This window comes from Coregonus clupeaformis, chromosome 26 (assembly GCF_020615455.1).
Source record: "Coregonus clupeaformis isolate EN_2021a chromosome 26, ASM2061545v1, whole genome shotgun sequence".
NCBI lineage: Eukaryota > Metazoa > Chordata > Actinopteri > Salmoniformes > Salmonidae > Coregonus > Coregonus clupeaformis.
The window spans coordinates 26,967,027-26,986,215 of record NC_059217.1 but is presented as its reverse complement, the minus strand read 5'-3'; the positions used below and the strand labels follow the sequence as shown (position 1 = coordinate 26,986,215).

The 19,189-nt window shown below is 40.6% G+C and overlaps 1 protein-coding gene across 3 annotated transcripts in view; it reads left to right on the top strand.

Annotated features, from left to right (window-relative positions):
- The window catches only part of LOC121540222 (F-box-like/WD repeat-containing protein TBL1XR1), a 61,091-nt gene that overhangs the window by 7,902 nt on the left and 34,000 nt on the right, over positions 1-19,189 (top strand). For all 3 annotated transcript variants that reach the window (XM_041848910.2, XM_041848911.2, XM_041848909.2), the window contains one exon: positions 634-699. The gene's annotated coding sequence lies outside the window, so the exon portion shown is untranslated. The remainder of the gene's footprint in view (positions 1-633; positions 700-19,189) is intronic.

Sequence of the window (19,189 nt, the reverse complement as noted above, 5' to 3'; positions counted from 1 at the left end):
ATGCTTTCACACTACAGGGGAAAAGGAGTGCCTACTACTCTTCAGTGGTTTCTAAATGTCAGCCTGAAGTCAGATGTACTTTGATATAAGTACTGTGAAGGGGAAGTGTGTGGGTTCATACCCAAAATAAGGCATTTTTTTAAATGACAATGTTGCTGCTAAGCCTATATGTAGATTACTATCAACCCAGTTAGATGACACAATGACATTTGCTTACTGCTGCTATTGCCTCTTACTATAGAAAGCAATGTGTATTTGTTTAGGGGATCAGAGTTGGATTGAATATGGGCTAAATTAGAAAGGGATGGGCTAAATGTTACTTTGGGATGATCTTTATAAAGCTTTGATTTAAAGGGGAACTCATTACCATCTATGTTGTGGCGTTGTTTAATTTTTTCTGATGACATTGTAATTAAACAATCTTGGGCCTGTAGTGAATGCATCAGGCATGCTGCTTGCTAAACAGGCCTAACGATACTCTACTGTAAATATAGTGAAGATCGCCAAGTGTACGCCAGACAGACCATGCAGCATGTCTCATAACCCTTTCATATACAAAAGAGGCATTTTGTAGTGGTGCAGTATCAGTTTCCTAACAACTGCTTAATTTTAACCCTCCTGTTTGTCTTGCAGGTGTTGAGACTGGTGGACTGTACCCTTTCAAAACATATTTGTTGTGAAAACAGACTTACTACTGTGGTAAGTAGGGTCCTACAGATTAATTTCTTTGTGTTTTTGGCTAAATGCTGTGTAATTGATTTGCACTTTTTATTGGATGTCTCTTTAATTCTCAGCTCTGTGAGCATAATGTGTTGTAGTATAGCCTAGTTACTGAGGGAGGAAAAGCTCTCATGGCAGCAGGCAGTGCTGCTCCGCTATGGGCTATGGCTCTGATAACTGTAGTGAGTGGATAGTAGGCAGGGTGGAGAGAGAGCGGGCTGTAAGGTCACCAGGGTAGAGTGGAACCATTTTACTTGGATATGCGCCTAAGTATTTTGCTGTGCGACCTGACATTTTTATTTAGGAGCACCAGTGCGCCTAGAAAGATTTAGGATTTTAGCTTTAATATCTCAAATAATGCCTACATTTCTTTGTGTGTGCCTTCAGAAAGTATTGACACCCCTTGACTTTTCCCATATTTTGTTGTATGACAGCCTGAATTTAAAATGGATTCAATTGAGATTTTTTGTCACTGGCCTACACACAAAACCCCATAATGTGAAAGTGGAATGATGTTTTTCTAAATTTTTATAGATTAATAAAAAATGAAAAGCTGAAATGTCTTGAGTCAAAAAGTATTCAACCCCTTTGTTATGGCAAGCCAAAATAAGTTCAGGCGTAAACATTTGCCTAAGAAGTCAAATAAGTTGCATGGACTCACTTTGTGTGCAATAATGGTGTTTAACATGATTTTTGAATGACTACCTCATTTCAGTACACCACACATGCAATTATCTGTAAGGTCCCTCAGTTGAGCAGTGAATTTCAAACACAGATTCAACCACAAAGACCAGGGAGGTTTTCCAATGCCTTGCAAAGAAGGGCACCTATTGGTAGAAGGGTAGAAATACACTTTGGATGGTGTATCAATACACCCAGTCACTACAAAGATACAGGCATCCTTCCTAACTCAGTTGCCAAAGATGAAGGAAACCGCTCAGGGATTTCACTATGAGGCCAATTGTGTTATAAAAACAGTTACTAAGTTTAATGGCTGTGATAGGAGAAAACTGAGGATGGATCAACAACATTGTAGTTACACCACAATACTAACCTAATTGACAGAGTGAAAAGAACGAAGCCTGTACAGAATACAAATATTCCAAAACATGCATCCTGTTTGCAACAAGGCACTAAAGTAATATTGCAAAAACAAATGTTGCAAAGCAATTAACTTTTTGTCCTGAATACAAAGTGTTGTATTGGATTTGCCCCAAACATAACACATTACTGAGTACCACTCTCCATATTTTCAAGCATAGTCAGGGCTCGACATTAACGCTTGTCCGCTTGCCCAGGGCAAGAAAAAAATAAAATAAATGGTGGACAAGCAGATTATAGATTCAAGCAAAAATCACAATATCAAACAATTAGGCTACTCCGATCATAATTGGATCAAAGTGTCCTCCGGATGCGCTGTTTTGCTCACTGTCCTCCCAATCTCTGCAGAGTGCATCGGAGTATAATTATTGTAGGCCTGCATTGACAGGCACGAGTAGTCTTTCAATCATGCAGTCGCGAGATGCGTTTTTGAGATCAAAGCGAGTCTAGCCGAGTTTGCACATTTGTTGATAATAATTGCTAGAGAGTTATTTGCCCAGTTCTAGCAATTTTTTGGTCAGCAATGACAATCCTGGAAAGGTCATGGTCTGTGCATCACCTGCGTGTGTGCCAGTGGGCTGTTGCCAGAGGAGAGAGGGCGAGAGAGAGAGACTTGCACAGCAGGTTAAATAATTATATACAACAGACTAACTAGATAACCAGCCAAACTACACAATATATTTTGAATTGGCTATCTCGCTAGTTAACTATTTAGCTATTAGCATGCATTAATGTCATTGTCATGTCTGATGGCCTAAAATAACTTTCCACCGGCACTCGTGAATAACCAGGGTGTGCAGTTGATGAAACCAATGCTGCATACTCCGGTTGTAAAACCGTCTCTCAAGTGCTCAAAATTGGCTAGGATTGTCCTCTATTCAATACTGGCCATGTAATTCTGACAAAGTTAAAAAAATATTTTTTGAATAGCCTAATTGACAAGTAACTCCTATGCTGTCAAGATCTCCCCTGAACACTGAATATATCTTAACTTTTACATATATACTGAACAAAAGTATAAACGCAACATGTAAAGTGAGCTGAAGTAAAAGATCCCAGAAATTGTCCAAGATAATCCATCCACTTGACAGGTGTGGAATATCAAGAAGCTGATTAAACATCATGATCATTACACAGGTGCACTTTGTGCTGGGGACAATAGAAGGCCACTCTAAAATTTGCACTTTTGTCACATAACACAATACCACAGATGTCTCAAGTTTTGAGGGAGTGTGCAATTGGCATGCTGACTGCAGGAATGTCCACCAGAGCTGTTGCCAGAGAATTGTTCATAAACCACCTCGAACGTCGTTTTAGAGAATTTGGCAGTACATCCAACCGGCATCACAACCGCATACCAATTGTAACCACGCCAGCCCAAGATCTCCACATCCGGCTTCTTCACCTGCGGGATTGTCTGAGGGGGTCCTGAGGCATATTTCTCTGTAATAAACCCTTTTGTGGGGGGGAAACTCATTCTGATTGATTCGGCCTAGCTCCCCAGTGGGTGGGCCTGGCTTCCAAGAGGGTGGACCTATGCCCCTCCCAGGCCCAACCATGGCTGCGCCCTTGCCCAGTCATGTGAAATCCATAGATAGGTGGTCCTCTGTAGCTCAATTGGTAGAGCATGGCGTTTGTAACGCCAGGGTAGTGTGTTCAATCCCCGGGTCCACCCATACGTAAAAATGTATGCACACATGACTGTAAATCGCTTTGGATAAAAGCGTCTGCTAAATGGCATATTATTATTATTAGATTAGGAGAGCTACTGGGTGTGCAGGCTTTTGCTCCAGCCCTGCTCGAACACACCACATTGTAGAAGAAGAAACATCAGCTGCTCAACAGGACCTTGATAAGCTGACTCTGGTGTGTTTGAGCAGGGTTGGATAAAAAGCCTGCACACCCAGTAGCTCTCCAGATGTTTTCTACAGTAGCCTATCAGTGCAGTATTGTACTTTGTGGGGGGTTAAGTGCCTTGCTCAAGGCCACAACGGCAGGAGATATAATACATGGGATCAGAGACCAGCAGCCTTCCATTGTCAATAGCATCAATAACAATTTAAGGTTATTTTGAAGTGGTTCCTTGCATCATGCAACACAATTTTCAGTCACCTTTTTGGCCCAGTCACCTTTTTTGTTGTTGTTGGGACAAGTGACTGGAGCTTTCGGACAAGTAAAAAATCTGACCCACAGACAAGTGGCTAAGAAACGCTGGTTGTCTGCTTTTCACCAGACACTGGGAGATGAATTCACCTTTCAGCAGAACAATAACCTAAAGCACAAGGCTAAATCTACACTGGAGTTGCTTACCAAGAAGACAGTGAATGTTCCTGAGTGGCCGACCTACAGTTTTAACTTAAATCTACTGGAAAACCTTATGGCAAGACCTGAAAATGGTTGTCTCGCAATGGTCAACAACCAATTTGACAGAGTTTGAAGATTCTTTAAAATAATAATGGGAAAATGTTGCACATTCCAGGTGTGGAAAGCTCTTTCTGAAGACACTGTACATTTTTCAATTTAGGTGCACATGTGCTCCTTGCAAAAAAGGTCAGCGTAGAGCCTTGGTGACTCTTGCATAACTCACTCAGGCAGATCAGGTTTCATACCTCAGACCTCTCTGCTCTGAAGCGGCAGGGATCCTCCGCAGAACACTGTCTTGTGATAAGCCTAATAGCTTGGTAACATTAAATGAAGAATATTCTCTATTTGGAAAACATATAGATTGAATAAAACATCTCAAAGGTCTACACTGGCTATTTGTATGTTGATGTGGTAGCAATTACTTATTTGCCTTTACTAAATGGACCTTGAATGTGCTCCTGACATTGGGATTTATAGGCTAGTATATTGTTGGTCTACAATTGTTGGCTTTACAATTGGATGCAAGATGAATCGCTGTAGTTGATGAATAAGCTCTGGATCAAAAGGTGGAGAATTTTGTGATTGGGTTTACTGTAGTTCGTTAGGCCTGTTGATTCAGTCCAACAAATAGGCTATATCTGCTGTGAACGAAGTGCTAGAGGCTCCATTTATCAGTATGCATATATGAGGAAGTAGCCTATAGGCTACACATGTATGAACATTTGTATGGATAATGACCGCTGTTTCCTGATGTAACAGGAAGTGTGTATTCATTAAACTTTGCAGAGCGCTAAGATAAACTGATTAGTGAGGAGAAGATGAGAAGAACATTTGCATGGCACATTGGAGTGAATAAAGTAATTTCCATGTAAAATGACCCATGAGCAACATGTAAAGTTTATAGGAGCATATCAAATTTGGCTACAAATGAAAGGTAAGAGTCTCTATATTTTTGGGAAATTAAGGCATAGATACATTGTTCAACCAATTTCCATACTAAAAATAAGGAATAAGCAAAGGCTTTGATTTCTGGTCACACAGATGGAAAAATGGTATTTTAAAAAACATCTATGAAAAGTCTTAAGGTATTAGAAATACATCAAAACACAATGTTGAAGTAAAGGCCCCTGCCATCCAATATCAACATTTATATTTCATTTTGCAGGAATTTGCCTTCTGTAAGTTTAAGAAATATTGCCTTGTGTCTTGTGATTCTGTTACCAAAAACCCACATAGCTTCAAGATATTTTGCAGTTTCTCTCCCTCATGAGGAGGGAGGGTTCTGAAAGTTCAAAGAAGTAACAAATAACAGTAGACCTACCAATTAGTTAGTGTTTTTAACGATAACAATTTTGTTTATGAATTAAGTGATTAAAACGTGTCACTCTGTTAGAAAATTGGTAACGGTGACCAATAAATCAGTAACAGAATGACAGCAATTGAATTGGCCACATGGGAAATCATAGTAGTCAGTAGAACACATTACAGTACAGTAGAGTACAGAATAGTCTTGGGCGGTGTACCAGCTATAACACATATCGGGGTATTTTTAAATACAGATGGTTTGGTTTTCAGTACCGTAAAAAAATCAATTATAATAAAATACACATTTGGGGAGGGTCTGAGGATGTGCGACTGCTTGTAACTATAAGTTAACTATCTAAGATGTGCCAAAATAAATTTTCTCCATATCAAGTGTCCATCTATGCATTTGGTTTGCTCACTCGCTAGCTAAGTGGCTAGCTTGCAAGATCAAGCTTCTTGGTTACAGCAGAGACAATCAATCCCCTCCTGGATCAAGATCCCTGCTGCCTACATTTGTTTTGTGCAAAAAATAAATAGTGCCCCTTGTGTGCTCTGCTGGTAATACCATATGGTACAGTAACGGTATGAAGGTATGAAAATCTGGGTACCGCCCAACCCTAGTACAGTACAGTAGAGTAAAGTTCTGTACAGTAGTGTTGCACGGTATACCAAGACTTTGGTATGAAAAACGGTTCGGTACTAGGGCTGTGTCGGTCATAACATTTTGTCAGCTGGTGATTGTCAAGCAAATAACTGCCGGTCTCACGGTATCTCCCGAGTGGTGCAGTGGTCTAAGGCACTGCATCGCAGTGCTAGCTGTGCCACTAGAGATCCTGGTTCGAATCCAGGCTCTGTCGTAGCCGGCCGCGACCGGGAGACCCATGGGGCGGCGCACAATTGGCCCAGTGTCGTCCAGGGTAGGGGAGGGAATGGCCGGCAGGGATGTAGCTCAGTTGGTGGGTTCGATTCCCACGGGGGGGCTGTATGTAAAAAATTATGTATGCACTCACTAACTGTAAGTCGCTATGGATAAGAGCGTCTGCTAAATGACAAATGTAATTGACCGTTAATTAACATAAACACGGTTAGCATCTCCTGGCTTCCACGCATAGCCTAAAAGCCATTGAAGCAGACCTTTGAAACATCTACATTTTAAAAAGTCTAATAAATCAATTTATTATAGCCTACACCATCACAATAAATCCATTATTTATTTTAGACAGGTCTAAAGAAACATGATATGAAGAAATGTAGTCTATTTCAGAAGAACAGATTAGCATACTCTGAGTTGTCCTTATGTTAGGCCCAGATATGGCTATGCCTACGCTAGTTCATTTAGCAGACAAGATTAGCTTAGAATTCCGTGGCATTATTTTTTATTATTTTATAGTATGAAGAATACAATTAAACATAGCTTAATGAAATAGAAAGGATATTTTCTCCAAACGATTACAAAGTGTGCACATGCGGCTATTCTGTTTTGAGCTGTTAACAAAGAAACGTATCCTTCTATATGCTTAATTTAAATAATAATAATTTAGAGTTATTTATGCAACTTCAGTTGTGATACAAGTGTTGGGCTATTCTCACCAGGCCTCGAATTTCCCGGAGGCATCCCCCTTTTGTGGCTGTAATGCCCCCTAAAAACATCCATGCCTTTTGCGGCCAAAGTAAGTGGCCGTTGTGCCCTTGGGCTGAATATAATAATTATAATTACCTTCTCCCGGCTGCCGTGCTCCGAAGCACCTCTCACTCACATGGCTCTCTCATATGTAGCCAATGCCCATCACGTGATCGGGTCCTTTTCACAGGCATTTCAGCTAAGAAGTAGGCTACAAGTGAATGAAGACAGACACATCGGCGACGCAACTGCATGTGTCCCTCTTATCAAATTCCGAGGCGCGTATTGAAAATGTTAGAACTGTCCACGTTTACCCTGCTTTTCGTCAACCAACAAGATAAGTAGGCCTAACGAACAGCAAAAGCACTAGGCAACGTCAAATCTACTATCTGCCATAGTACAAAGGTTGACCTATTCTATTGGTCAACTTGTCCTTCTGTGCAATAAATAAATATTCCAAACATACTCTGGAACAGTTGTGGGATGCGATAGATCCCAAATTAATACAACCACTCGCATCAAAAAAACTTTTAAAAGCAAAGAGGCTGATGCAACAGATCAGAACATTTAGCTTAAAATGTTGATAAACTAATAGGCTATTTCTTCACATAAGCGCAGCAATGCGCACACGGCAGTAGGCTATACAGTGAGGGAAAAAAGTATCTGATCCCCTGCTGATTTTGTACGTTTGCCCACTGACAAAGAAATGATCAGTCTATAATTTTAATGGTAGGTTTATGTGAACAGTGAGAGACAGAATAACAACAACAAAATCCAGAAAAACGCATGTCAAAAATGTTATAAATTGATTTGCATTTTAATGAGGGAAATAAGTATTTGACCCCTCGCAAATCCTGCAGCGCCCGCAAGGTCCCCCTGCTCAAGAAAGCACATATACATGCCCGTCTGAAGTTTGCCAATTAACATATTAATGATTCAGAGGAGAACTGGGTGAAAGTGTTGTGGTCAGATGAGACCAAAATGGAGCTCTTTGGCATCAACTCAACTCGCTGTGTTTGGAGGAGGAGGAATGCTGCCTATGACCCCAAGAACACCATCTCTATCGTCAAAAATGGAGGTGGAAACATTATGCTTTGGGGGTGTTTTTCTGCTAAGGGGACAGGACAAAAACACACGGCCAAGGCAACAAAGGATTGGCTCAAGAAGAAGCACATTAAGGTCCTGGAGTGGCCTAGCCAGTCTCCAGACCGTAATCCCATAGAAAATCTGTGGAGGGAGCTGAAGGTTCGAGTTGCCAAACGTCAGCCTCGAAACCTTAATGACTTGGAGAAGATCTGCAAAGAGGAATGGGACAAAATCCCTCCTGAGATGTGTGCAAACCTGGTGGCTAACTACAAGAAACGTCTGACCTCTGTGATTACCAACAAGGGTTTTGCCACCAAGTACTAAGTCATGTTTTGCAGAGGGGTCAAATTCTTATTTCCCTCATTAAAATGCAAATCAATTTCTAACATTTTTTACATGCGTTTTTCTGGATTTTGTTGTTGTTATTCTGTCATTCAATGTTCAAATAAACCTACCATTAAAATTATAGACTGATAATTTCTTTGTCAGTGGGCAAACGTACAAAATCAGCAGGGGATCAAATACTTTTTTCCCTCTCACTGTATATGTGCTTTCTTGAGCAGGGGGACCTTGTGGGCGCTGCAGGATTTCAGTCCTTCACGGCGTAGTGTGTTACCAATTGTTTTCTTGGTGACTATGGTCCCAGCTGCCTTGAGGTCATTGACAAGATCCTCCCGTGTAGTTCTGGGCTGATTCCTCACCGTTCTCATGATCATTGTTCTCATCTTCCATTTGCGAATAATCGCACCAACTGTTGTCACCTTCTCACCAAGCTGCTTGGCGATGGTCTTGTAGCCCATTCCAGCCTTGTGTAGGTCTACAATCTTGTCCCTGACATCCTTGGAGAGCTCTTTGGTCTTGGCCATGGTGGAGAGTTTGGAATCTGATTGATTGATTGCTTCTGTGGACAAGTGTCTTTTATACAGGTAACAAGATGAGATTAGGAGCACTCCCTTTAAGAGTGTGCTCCTAATCTCAGCTCGTTACCTGTATAAAAGACACATGGGAGCCAGAAATCTTACTGATTGACAAATACTTATTTCCCTCATTTAAAATGCAAATCAATTTATAGTTTTCTGGATTTTTTTGCTGTTATTCTGTCTCTCACTGTTCAAATAAACCTACCATTAAAATTATAGACTGATCATTTCTTTGTCAGTGGGCAAACTTACAAAATCAGCAGGGGATCAAATACTTTTTTCCCTCACTGTAAGCGTGAATGTTCCAAAATGCAATCAATTAGCGGGAAAACACTTTTCTCAAAAGTGACGGCAAATGCGATTATGCATGTAATGCCAAGCGTGCAAAGCTATCATCAAGGCAAAGGGTGGCTATTTGAAGAATCTCAAATATATAATATATTTTGATTTGTTTAACACTTTTTTGGTTACTACATGATTCCATATGTGTTATTTCATAGTTGTGATGTGTTCACTATTATTCTACAATGTAGAAAATAGTAAAAATAATGAAAAACCCTTGAATGAGTAGGTGTTCTAAAACTTTTGACCAGTAGTGAATGCCATTTAGGCTCTACACCGGTTATAAAGCAGATTAATGTGCTTAATTTGAATAAGTTATTTGGCCACTTTAGTTGTGATACAAACCTTATCAAAACATATAGGCCTATGGCTAGGCTACATGAGGTGTGTGAATATGATTTCAAAAAGTCGCAAAAAAAAGGCATGCGCTGTTTCTTCCCTTACTGCACAAGCTGGGCATCATTCACAAGTGATGATAGGCTAATACTGTCACCTATCAGACTATTCTTAATTTAATGTTGTCTTTACATATACTAAATAAAATATGTGTGAAATGAATTTTGATTTAGCATGGACCTTTATCGTGCACCTGTCTCGGAACAGGGGCATGGGAAAAAAAATCCATGCCATCTAACCACTTAAATAGTAAATGGAGGACGCTTTTCCTGTGGTTCATTTTCATGCAAGCTAGGTAGGCTATACTCCTGTTGTAAAGATAAGCAACGTGCTTAATATTAGGAAAGTTGATAAATAAATATAGTAGGCCTAGCCTATAGAAAGCTGATGGGAACCTCTTTTTAATAGAGGCCATCATGAGCTTGTGGGCTCTTATGAAGTGTTTGATTCGATTTTCGATAACATTTGCATTGATGTCAGAGTGATTAGAGGGACAATAGAGTGCTGAGTTCCAGGCAGTTAGCAAGTTTGGTAGGATACTAATGACCATCAGCAGCATCAGAGCTTGGAGAAGCCTAATTACCGTGACTAAACGGTCACATGGAATTTGACTGCCGTATTACCGGTGTGGCGGTAATACGGTCACCGTAACAGCCCTATTCGGTACAATTTTTTTTATTACTTTCAGTACTTCTACCAAATGTGTCTCACGGATCAAGTCTGTATCAACGCAGCCGATGTCCCTGCTCCACATAGCCTGCACTGGGAGTCTGGGCTGCATCATCTTAGCGCCCCACTCATGCTGCACAGAAGTAAACATACTTGAATAATGCGACACGGCATGTAGAAATGTTTAAACTGTTACTTACTGTTTGCAAAACAATGTTAATACAGGCTAAACCACTTTACAATGCAAGAAGATTTGCAAGCCATAATGCAAATTATGCTGAATTCAAAGCTGATTGCCACCAAAACGTGATTCATTTACTTAATCGGTCTTCTCTCACATCTCTCCCAAGAATTATCTATTGCTTCAGCGAACTGTGGCTGCCCCCCCTCTTGTCTGGTGAATTACTGGTTAAAGAGATAGCGCACACTTTTAAAAAATTAGCTACTTCTATACTAATGTTGTTAATCAGTACTATAAAATATGTCCCAAATGGAAGGGAATCAGATTGTTTGACATCTCTAGCCCCATGAAATCAGCCAAAGCAAGTTCAATAACTTAATGCATGCACACACTCCTATTGAATATGCATTCACCTGTATTGTGAATAGGCCTAGGCTACATCTTGATTTACCCAGTTTATCAGTAGAGATTTACCATTCAAAGAAATGCTTACCATTATGTTGTCATGTAGTTGGATTGGTCAAATCAAAGTCAAATTGATTGTATGATTGTATAATTGATTAATTAATGTATACATTAATGCATACATAAAACATTTCAAATGTAATGTTATTGAACTCAAAAGTTGCCCAACGATTGAACATAGCAGTAGCTGAATTTATCTGTCTGGATCAAGTGCCATTCTGTGACTTTGGCTAATACGCCTTCTTTTTTTGCTGTGGTATCGTTTTGGTATTGAGTATCGTGATGGTATCGAGTATCGTGATACTAAACCTGGTATCGGTATCGAAGTCAAAATTCTGAAATCGTGACTACAGTACAGTCCAGTAGAGTACAGTATAATGTAATATACTTTACTGTACTGAACTATACTGTACTTTTCTTTACTTTACTGTCCTGTACCTACTCTACTGTGCTGTACTGAACTCTACTTTCCTTTACTTTACGGAACTATACTCTACTTTTCTGTACTGTAGTGTGCTTTACTGTACTGTACTGAACTCTACTGTGCTGTACTGTGATGTCCAAACTTGTGAAGCATAGACGTCTGTGATTGGTACAGACTTGGTCCGGTCTGGACCAACCAAATTTGGTCTTGTTTGGGGGGCGAAGCTCATTAAAATAATAGCCATTGTGTAGAATAATACCCAAACATGCAAAGGAGGACATTACATTGTTCTACCTTTGCGTACCTATTCAGGATACAGCACCGTCATTACACAGTTGACTGGCGGCTGACAGAACGTGTTTACATGTCGTATTGAGTTCGACATGGGGATTTGTATTTGGCTGTTTAGAAGTTCAAAATAGGGGCTCGTATTTTGATCATATTTCCGGAGGTTGCGTTGTGTGAAAACTAGGCTACCTATGGTCTGGTGAGTCCATCAGTATCACATGCAGAATTAATGTTGGCATGACCACTGATCACAGAAAATAGTCTGGTGGAGAGATGGGAGCTATAAGATGGAAAAACAACATAATACTGACCAGTCTGTTACCAAGTCTATACAGGTCCAGAATCCACTTGCATAGGTTTTAAGCTCATTCAGCGAGGTTCAGTGCCTTGACAATGATAATCTTGCAGTTTTAATGGTTGATGTGGTTAAGGTGAAGCGCGGCACTCTCTCCGCTTTCTAATCATTTAACAAATCACCTTCATTTCCTAAAATGTGTCATTTCTTAGGGAGGATGTGTTTCTTTGTAAACATGGGTGCTACCATTTCCTTCCTGTGAAACTACAGCATGTGGACTGCATGCTAAGTTATGTTGTTGATAGAATCAAACCTTATGTAGGCTAGGTTATTGGTGTGGAATGCACAACATTGCATTATGAGCTTGCATAGAATGTCTGAGGTATGCTACACTATACTGAATGTGTCTGAGAAAACTAGGTCAAACTCTGATGTGCATTCGCTCCACTTGGCCCACAAGGAATGCAGAAATGTCACACCTCCACATAGGAGCACATCCCAGGATGACCCTCTTTTTGTGACCTTCAAGCAAACCTCTGTGGAGAAGTCTTGTGACTGCATTTTCTTTGATCCCAATGCTATCTGTGTGCCAGAGATTAAAATAGGCTAGCATCTGAGTCAGTGCTCGCACCACACTAGTAGGACTCACTGACAGAGAAATGCCCTTGCCAAGACGTGCGATAGCGCTTCCATTTCCCACTCGCTTTCAGTTGAGTTGTGTCAACTAAGTTTTACATTGAAGCCATTGCTATTTGCAAGTCCTAGGCTATATCACAGTCTATTATTAGGTCAGCATGGCAACACTTCTGCCTTTGTTTGATTTAGCCTAGGCCTATTTTTTTGCTGGCGTAAGCAACATCATTGTATTTGTCTGTTTAGCCGTGCATTTGTACAGACTATATGGTAAATCACTGCATCAGTGATGAATCAGTTAGTGTGTGTGTGTGTGTGTGTGTGTGTGTGTGTGTGTGTGTGTGTGTGTGTGTGTGTGTGTGTGTGTGTGTGTGTGTGTGTGTGTGTGTGTGTGTGTGTGTGTGTGTGAAAAATATGGACAAAGGAGCTCCAGCAGTGTTCGTGTGAAAAATGAGTGCACACTGAGGTTATGAGTAGCTACCCAGAGAGTGGGATTGTAGCAGCTCATGTTGCTTTTGCTCATTTACCCATGTCCAAGTTAACCACAAACACAGCAGACAGGCATGCCACTACCATCTGTCATCTCCTAGCATGCCCTCCAAATTGTTTGGGGATGGGATCTTGAACCTACCGTAATACCACAAGTTGGCATTACCTCAATACTTTTTGATGCAAACCTGCTGTAGTAGGCCCTGTTCATCTCTTAATATTGCACTTGCAAGGTCATTTTCAATACAGGTTCAAGCTGTGTTCATACATTTCCTTGATTCTTTGAAAATATTGTCTAGCCAGGACTTAATTGGTTCAGCTTTTATCAGCTTTTAGATCAGGCTGCAGTCGGTGAAGGTTGTTTATAGCATGTCTGCCACAGGAGGTTGGTGTCAGCTTAATTGTGGAGGACGAGCTCGTGGTAATGGCTGGAGCGGAGTAAGTGGAATGTTATCAGATACATCAAACACATGGTTTCTAGGTGTTTGATTCCATTCGCTCCTTTCCGGCCATTATTATGAGCCGTCCACCCATCAGCAGCCGCCTGTGATGTCTGTACATTGGAGGAGGCTTGGCTGAGTTACACGTTCATGTGACACAAAATGCAGTGCAGCAAATATTTATTGTTTTATTTAATAGGTCTAACTAATCGGATGATCACTTTTCTACGCCCTGAAAAATAAGTTGCCTGCGACTTTGGTTCTGACTTTTTGAGTCTTAAGGGGAAATGGAAATGATGCAGGTCCTACTGTGCGAGCAGATGTGTGCTCTGCCAATATACTTTATAGTCTAGCCATTGACAACACATAGCTAGAGGACTCTTATAATGTATCAATGACAGAGGAAGTTCGTTTAAACCCATTTGTACTCCCCCATACTAGCATATTCCCCTAATGTACAACATTGCCAGGGATGGGTACTAAACTGTAAAAGTAGGTCAAGCAAGGATGACCAGTCAGTTTCTGTGTTGTTGTAGCATCACAAGGCACTTTACACGCAACATCCATCTTAATCTTCTGTGACACTGTCTGCTAGCATGTGGCATGTACGCCTAATAAGCACAGCTCATTGGTAGCCCTCCTGGAATTATCAAGCAGAAGTTCCTTCAGGCGAAGTCTGTTAGAATTGTCAGATGGCCATACAGTTATATCTAGGGCAGTGATGGGCAACTTTGATGGGGGTGGGGGCCACAAAAATCTGAACTCATCATGAGGGCCCTCAGTGGCTCACGGGTCTGCGTACCAACATTTTAGCGGCCCCCGTCTTGACAGTAGAGAGAAGCTTTATAATTTCATTCAATTCTACAGATTTTGCCATTGGGCGTAGAGAAAATGTTGCAGTTTTAAAGAAAGTGTGAATTGGGCTGGGAATTGCCAGGGACCTCATGAGATGATATCACGAGATGATATTATCACAAGATGATGATATAGGTGCCGATACGATATGTATTGCGATTCTCACGATTCAATACTGTGATTTTATTGCCATTCCATGGTCCAAACATATTGCTTACCATACAGTAAAGTGCTGAAAACAAATTGCCTCCCTATTTAAATAAAATGGAGAACAAGCTATGAAGGAAACATACTGGCGTTTTGGTGCAGGTAGGTACAGCCATCTAGCGCAAAAATAATATTGCAATATTGTCAAAACGATACGATATAATGTCAAATAATATCCTGAATATGTAACTATCGATTCCACCCCCATCGCTAAATTTGACACATTTTGCCATGGGTTGGAGAGAAGATTTTTAGATTTTATAACTAATTTCACGCAATTCTGCTTATTTTTCCCTGGGGCGGAGATAAAAATATGCAGTTTTACAGCAACTTTTCTGCAATTCTACACATGTTGCCATAGGGTGGAGAGACATATTAGCATTTTTTAATATGATATCTGAGTGAGAGTGACTCACAAAATCAATAGGGCCCCCGGTCTGTAATTCAACCATGATTACTACAAGTTTAAATAGCTAGCTAGACTAATTTACCAATCTAAAAAATGTTAGCTGACATGGGGTAATTGAGTGACTGTCAGTGACTGACATAACAAGAAAAACTGCTGATGCACAACCAAATTTCGAAATTGCACCTTGTGTATTCTATTATTCTAACTCTCAACAGTTTGGAAATTGGGGAACTTGATCCACGGGCCTACAAAAGGGGGGCTGCGGGCCGACAGTTTCCCATCCCTGATCTAGGGGATGTTAACCGTAAAGTGCTCTTAGGGCTGGACAATATGGCCAGATTATTGTATCACAATATTTTTCACGATGTTTTTTTTGTTTTTTAATAATAAAAGTTCTAAATTTAGTAGTGCATTACCATAGGGTGGCAACACATACATTCTGAGGGATTTGAATCGGGCTTTCTCCATTTTGATTGTTTTATACCGTTCAATCAAACAGGAATAATTTTCAGTGTTTTAATCAATTTCTGCATTTCCTGCACTGATTTGAGATCACTTTGACACTGCCACATAGGGCTGCACGAAATGGGCAAAATATTCTTGGTCTTATTTTTAACCAAATACTTGCAATTTTTGAAAATGTATGCACTCACTAACTTAACTGTAAGTCGCTCTGGATAAGAGCGTCTGCTAAATGACTAAAATGTAAATGTAAAATGAGTGACAAGGGGCAGGGCTTGGTGAGAGAGGGAGTGCAAAGACTCAAGTAGCAGACGGGCGTATCACATTTAACAAACCAAACATTGAAATACCGTTATAGAAGGTAAAGTAAAAACCCAAATTGGTCCGTGCATCAATACCGGTATAAAGTAAAATACGGTATACTGATTAGCCCTAAATGCTCTTACTGTCTTTGTTGCAAAACTTGGATTGCCTTGAGAGAAAGGAAAGAGGCAGATCTTTTCAGGCACACGTATGCAAGAGCTGGGTGTTGTAAGAGTAGCTAGAGTTGATATAGGCCCAATAAAGGCTGTATCTCAAATTAATTGAAAATTATTTTCTGGTGCTCCTACATTTTATGTGGTGCTCCTAACTTTTTGAAGTTGGGAGCACCAGTGAAAAATGTTAATTTAGAGCCCTGGTGGTGTGAATAGGAATGAGTGGCTCACTTCAGAGTGAAGTTCATGGTTAATTAGGGAGGTTCCTGAAAAGCCCTTGCCTTTGTAATGTCGCCAAACAAGTCTTTGACATGATTTATCAGCCATCTCAAGAGGACAAGAGTTCATCTGTTTTCCCAGCCAAGTGCGTGTGTGCATGTTTGTGTGAGTCTAAATTAATTGTTTACGAGGTTACCATGAATTGTTTACGAGGTTTAATGTTTGATTTGTTACATTAAATAATTCAGTAATGACTTAAAAAAATTATGGCAATCATCCGATTTTATAGCCAGTAAGAAATTGCTAGCCATTGGCTGCTAACAGCTGAGAAGTGCTAGCTAACTGGCAAGCAAAAAAACTGTGAACAACTTAGGGAGTACAGACCTCCAGAAATCGTCCGATCGACCTCGAGTGGCGAAAGTAAGAACTGCCGAAAATGCACAGTCAGAGGAGAATAATTATTCAGTCAAGGAAAGTAAAATCTTTCTGAAATAGAGGCATACTAAGACAAAATAAACATGACAGTGTGTTAATGATAACACAGTGGAGGAAATGAAGAAATGTATTAAAATGCTGGAAGTGAATGCATAAATTAAACAATTAACTATGCAAATGAGCAAAAGCTGTGTGCATTAAGGAAATAGACGCCTGGCTCAAATAGAATCCTTTCTCTAATAAGCACCTGTTATGTTCAGTGATTTAACAAATAAACGGCCAGGATATTAAAGTTTTACGGTAAATTGATATTGTGACAGAATATGCCTGGCTGGCAGGGGGATGGGCCACATATGCTCATGTAACCCAGTATTGCAAGCTCTGATATTGCAAAAATGTGGAATACAAGTAGTCAGATGTCTGCAGTACATACACAAAATAACAGCATAAGGATATCTTAATGCATCTTGGAAATATAGACCTGTAAACACAGAGATACAGTAGGCGGGAATATAAACTATGAATATTTATGATAAATGTACATTTTTCTGGTAGCTGATTTAATAGACAACATTCCAAGATACATTTGCTCTCATTCAGTGTTGTATGGTCCTGCCTGACCAAAATACATTGTTACATTTTTTTTTATCTGTTGTGGCTATTGTAATTTAATCTGCTCTTAGTGAAAAGAGTGGGCACAGACACTGAAAAAAGCCCCCCGTTCTTATGACCTGTACTCAATACTATTTTTGTGCTATTCAACTATGTTGGGAATCCAATATGCCTGCCATAGTTGTACTCAAACGCCTTTGTCTGGATATAGAAAAGGCAACACCAAGTATTCCAAGTCACAAGCCTCTGAGGATCAATAAGGCAACCGGAGGCTCCAACAAAAGGAAAGAGAATCCAATCCTGGACTTTTACGCCCTCTCCCTAGCTCTACAACTTGCCCCCACTGTGGTATATGTATATGTGCCTCTAGGATTGGGCTCTTAAGTCACCTCCTTATCATTTAGATGTGAGCTTTGATTCATGGCTAGTCCAATATGGCTGCCTGAGTCCAACATCACCTTCCGCTGGCTCACTGCATTCGTGATGCACATTAGCATGTTCTGGTTCACTCTTATGCTGTTCAGGTTGAGCTGGCACATTGCTTTATCCAGAAAATCATGTCCACCATCCTGGTGGCTGCCCTGGAGTTGCTGTACATGTTGACGTGGTGACATTATGGTGTATGGGAGGATGCAACCACATATGATGTCAAGATCATGAGGCAGGTGTTCACCACATTGAACCAACACAACCTGACACTCATTGACAAGAAATGCCATCAGCTTACTGGGCCTTCACATATGATAAGAATTGCACCTCTCCAATGTCAATGCCATCCTGAATCTCCCAGAACTGTCTGCGAAAGGCCCACTCCCCCATCAGTCCTCCCCTCTGGCAGTTATTACAGACAGAGACACCATGGGACTTGACTGCCACATGTCAATAGGCCATTCAACAGCCAAAATGCCATCTGGAACGTGCTGGTGTGCATTGCCATCATATGTACAGTACCAGTCAAATGTTTGGACACACCTACTCATTCAAGGTTTTTTCTTTATTTTTACTATTTTCTACATTGTAGAATAGTGAAGACATCAAAACTATGAAATAACACATATGAAATCATGTATTAACCAAAAAAGTGTTAAAACAAATCAAAATATATTTTAGCCATCCTTTGCATTGATGACAGCTTTGCACACTCTTGGCATTCTCTCAACCAGCTTCACCTGGAATGCTTTTCCAACAGTCTTGAAGGAGTTCTCACATATGCTGAGCACTTGTTGGCTGCTTTTCCTTCACTTTGTGGTCCGACTCATCCCAAACCATCTCAATTGGGTTAAGGTCGGGGGATTGTGGAGGCCAGGTCGTCTGATGCAGCACTCCATCACTCTCCTTCTTGGTAACATAGCCCTTACACAGCCTGGAGGTGTGTTGGGTCATTGTCCTGTTGAAAAACAAATGATAGTCCCACTAAGCCCAAACCAGATGGGATGGCGTAACGCTGCAGAATGCTGTGGTAGCTTTGCTGGTTAAGTGTGCCTTGAATTCTAAATAAATCACAGACAGTGTCTCCAGCAAAGCACCCCCACACCATAACACCTTCTCCTCCATGCTTTATGGTGGGAAATACACATGCAGAGATCATCCGTTCACCCACACCGCGTGTCACAAAGACACGGCGGTTGGAACAAAAAATCTCCAATTTGGACTCCAGACCAAAGGACAAATTTCCACCGGTCTAATGTCCATTACTCCTGTTTCTTGGCCCAAGCAAGTCTCTTCTTCTTGTTTGTGTCCTTTAGTGGTGGTTTCTTTGCAGCAATTTGACAATG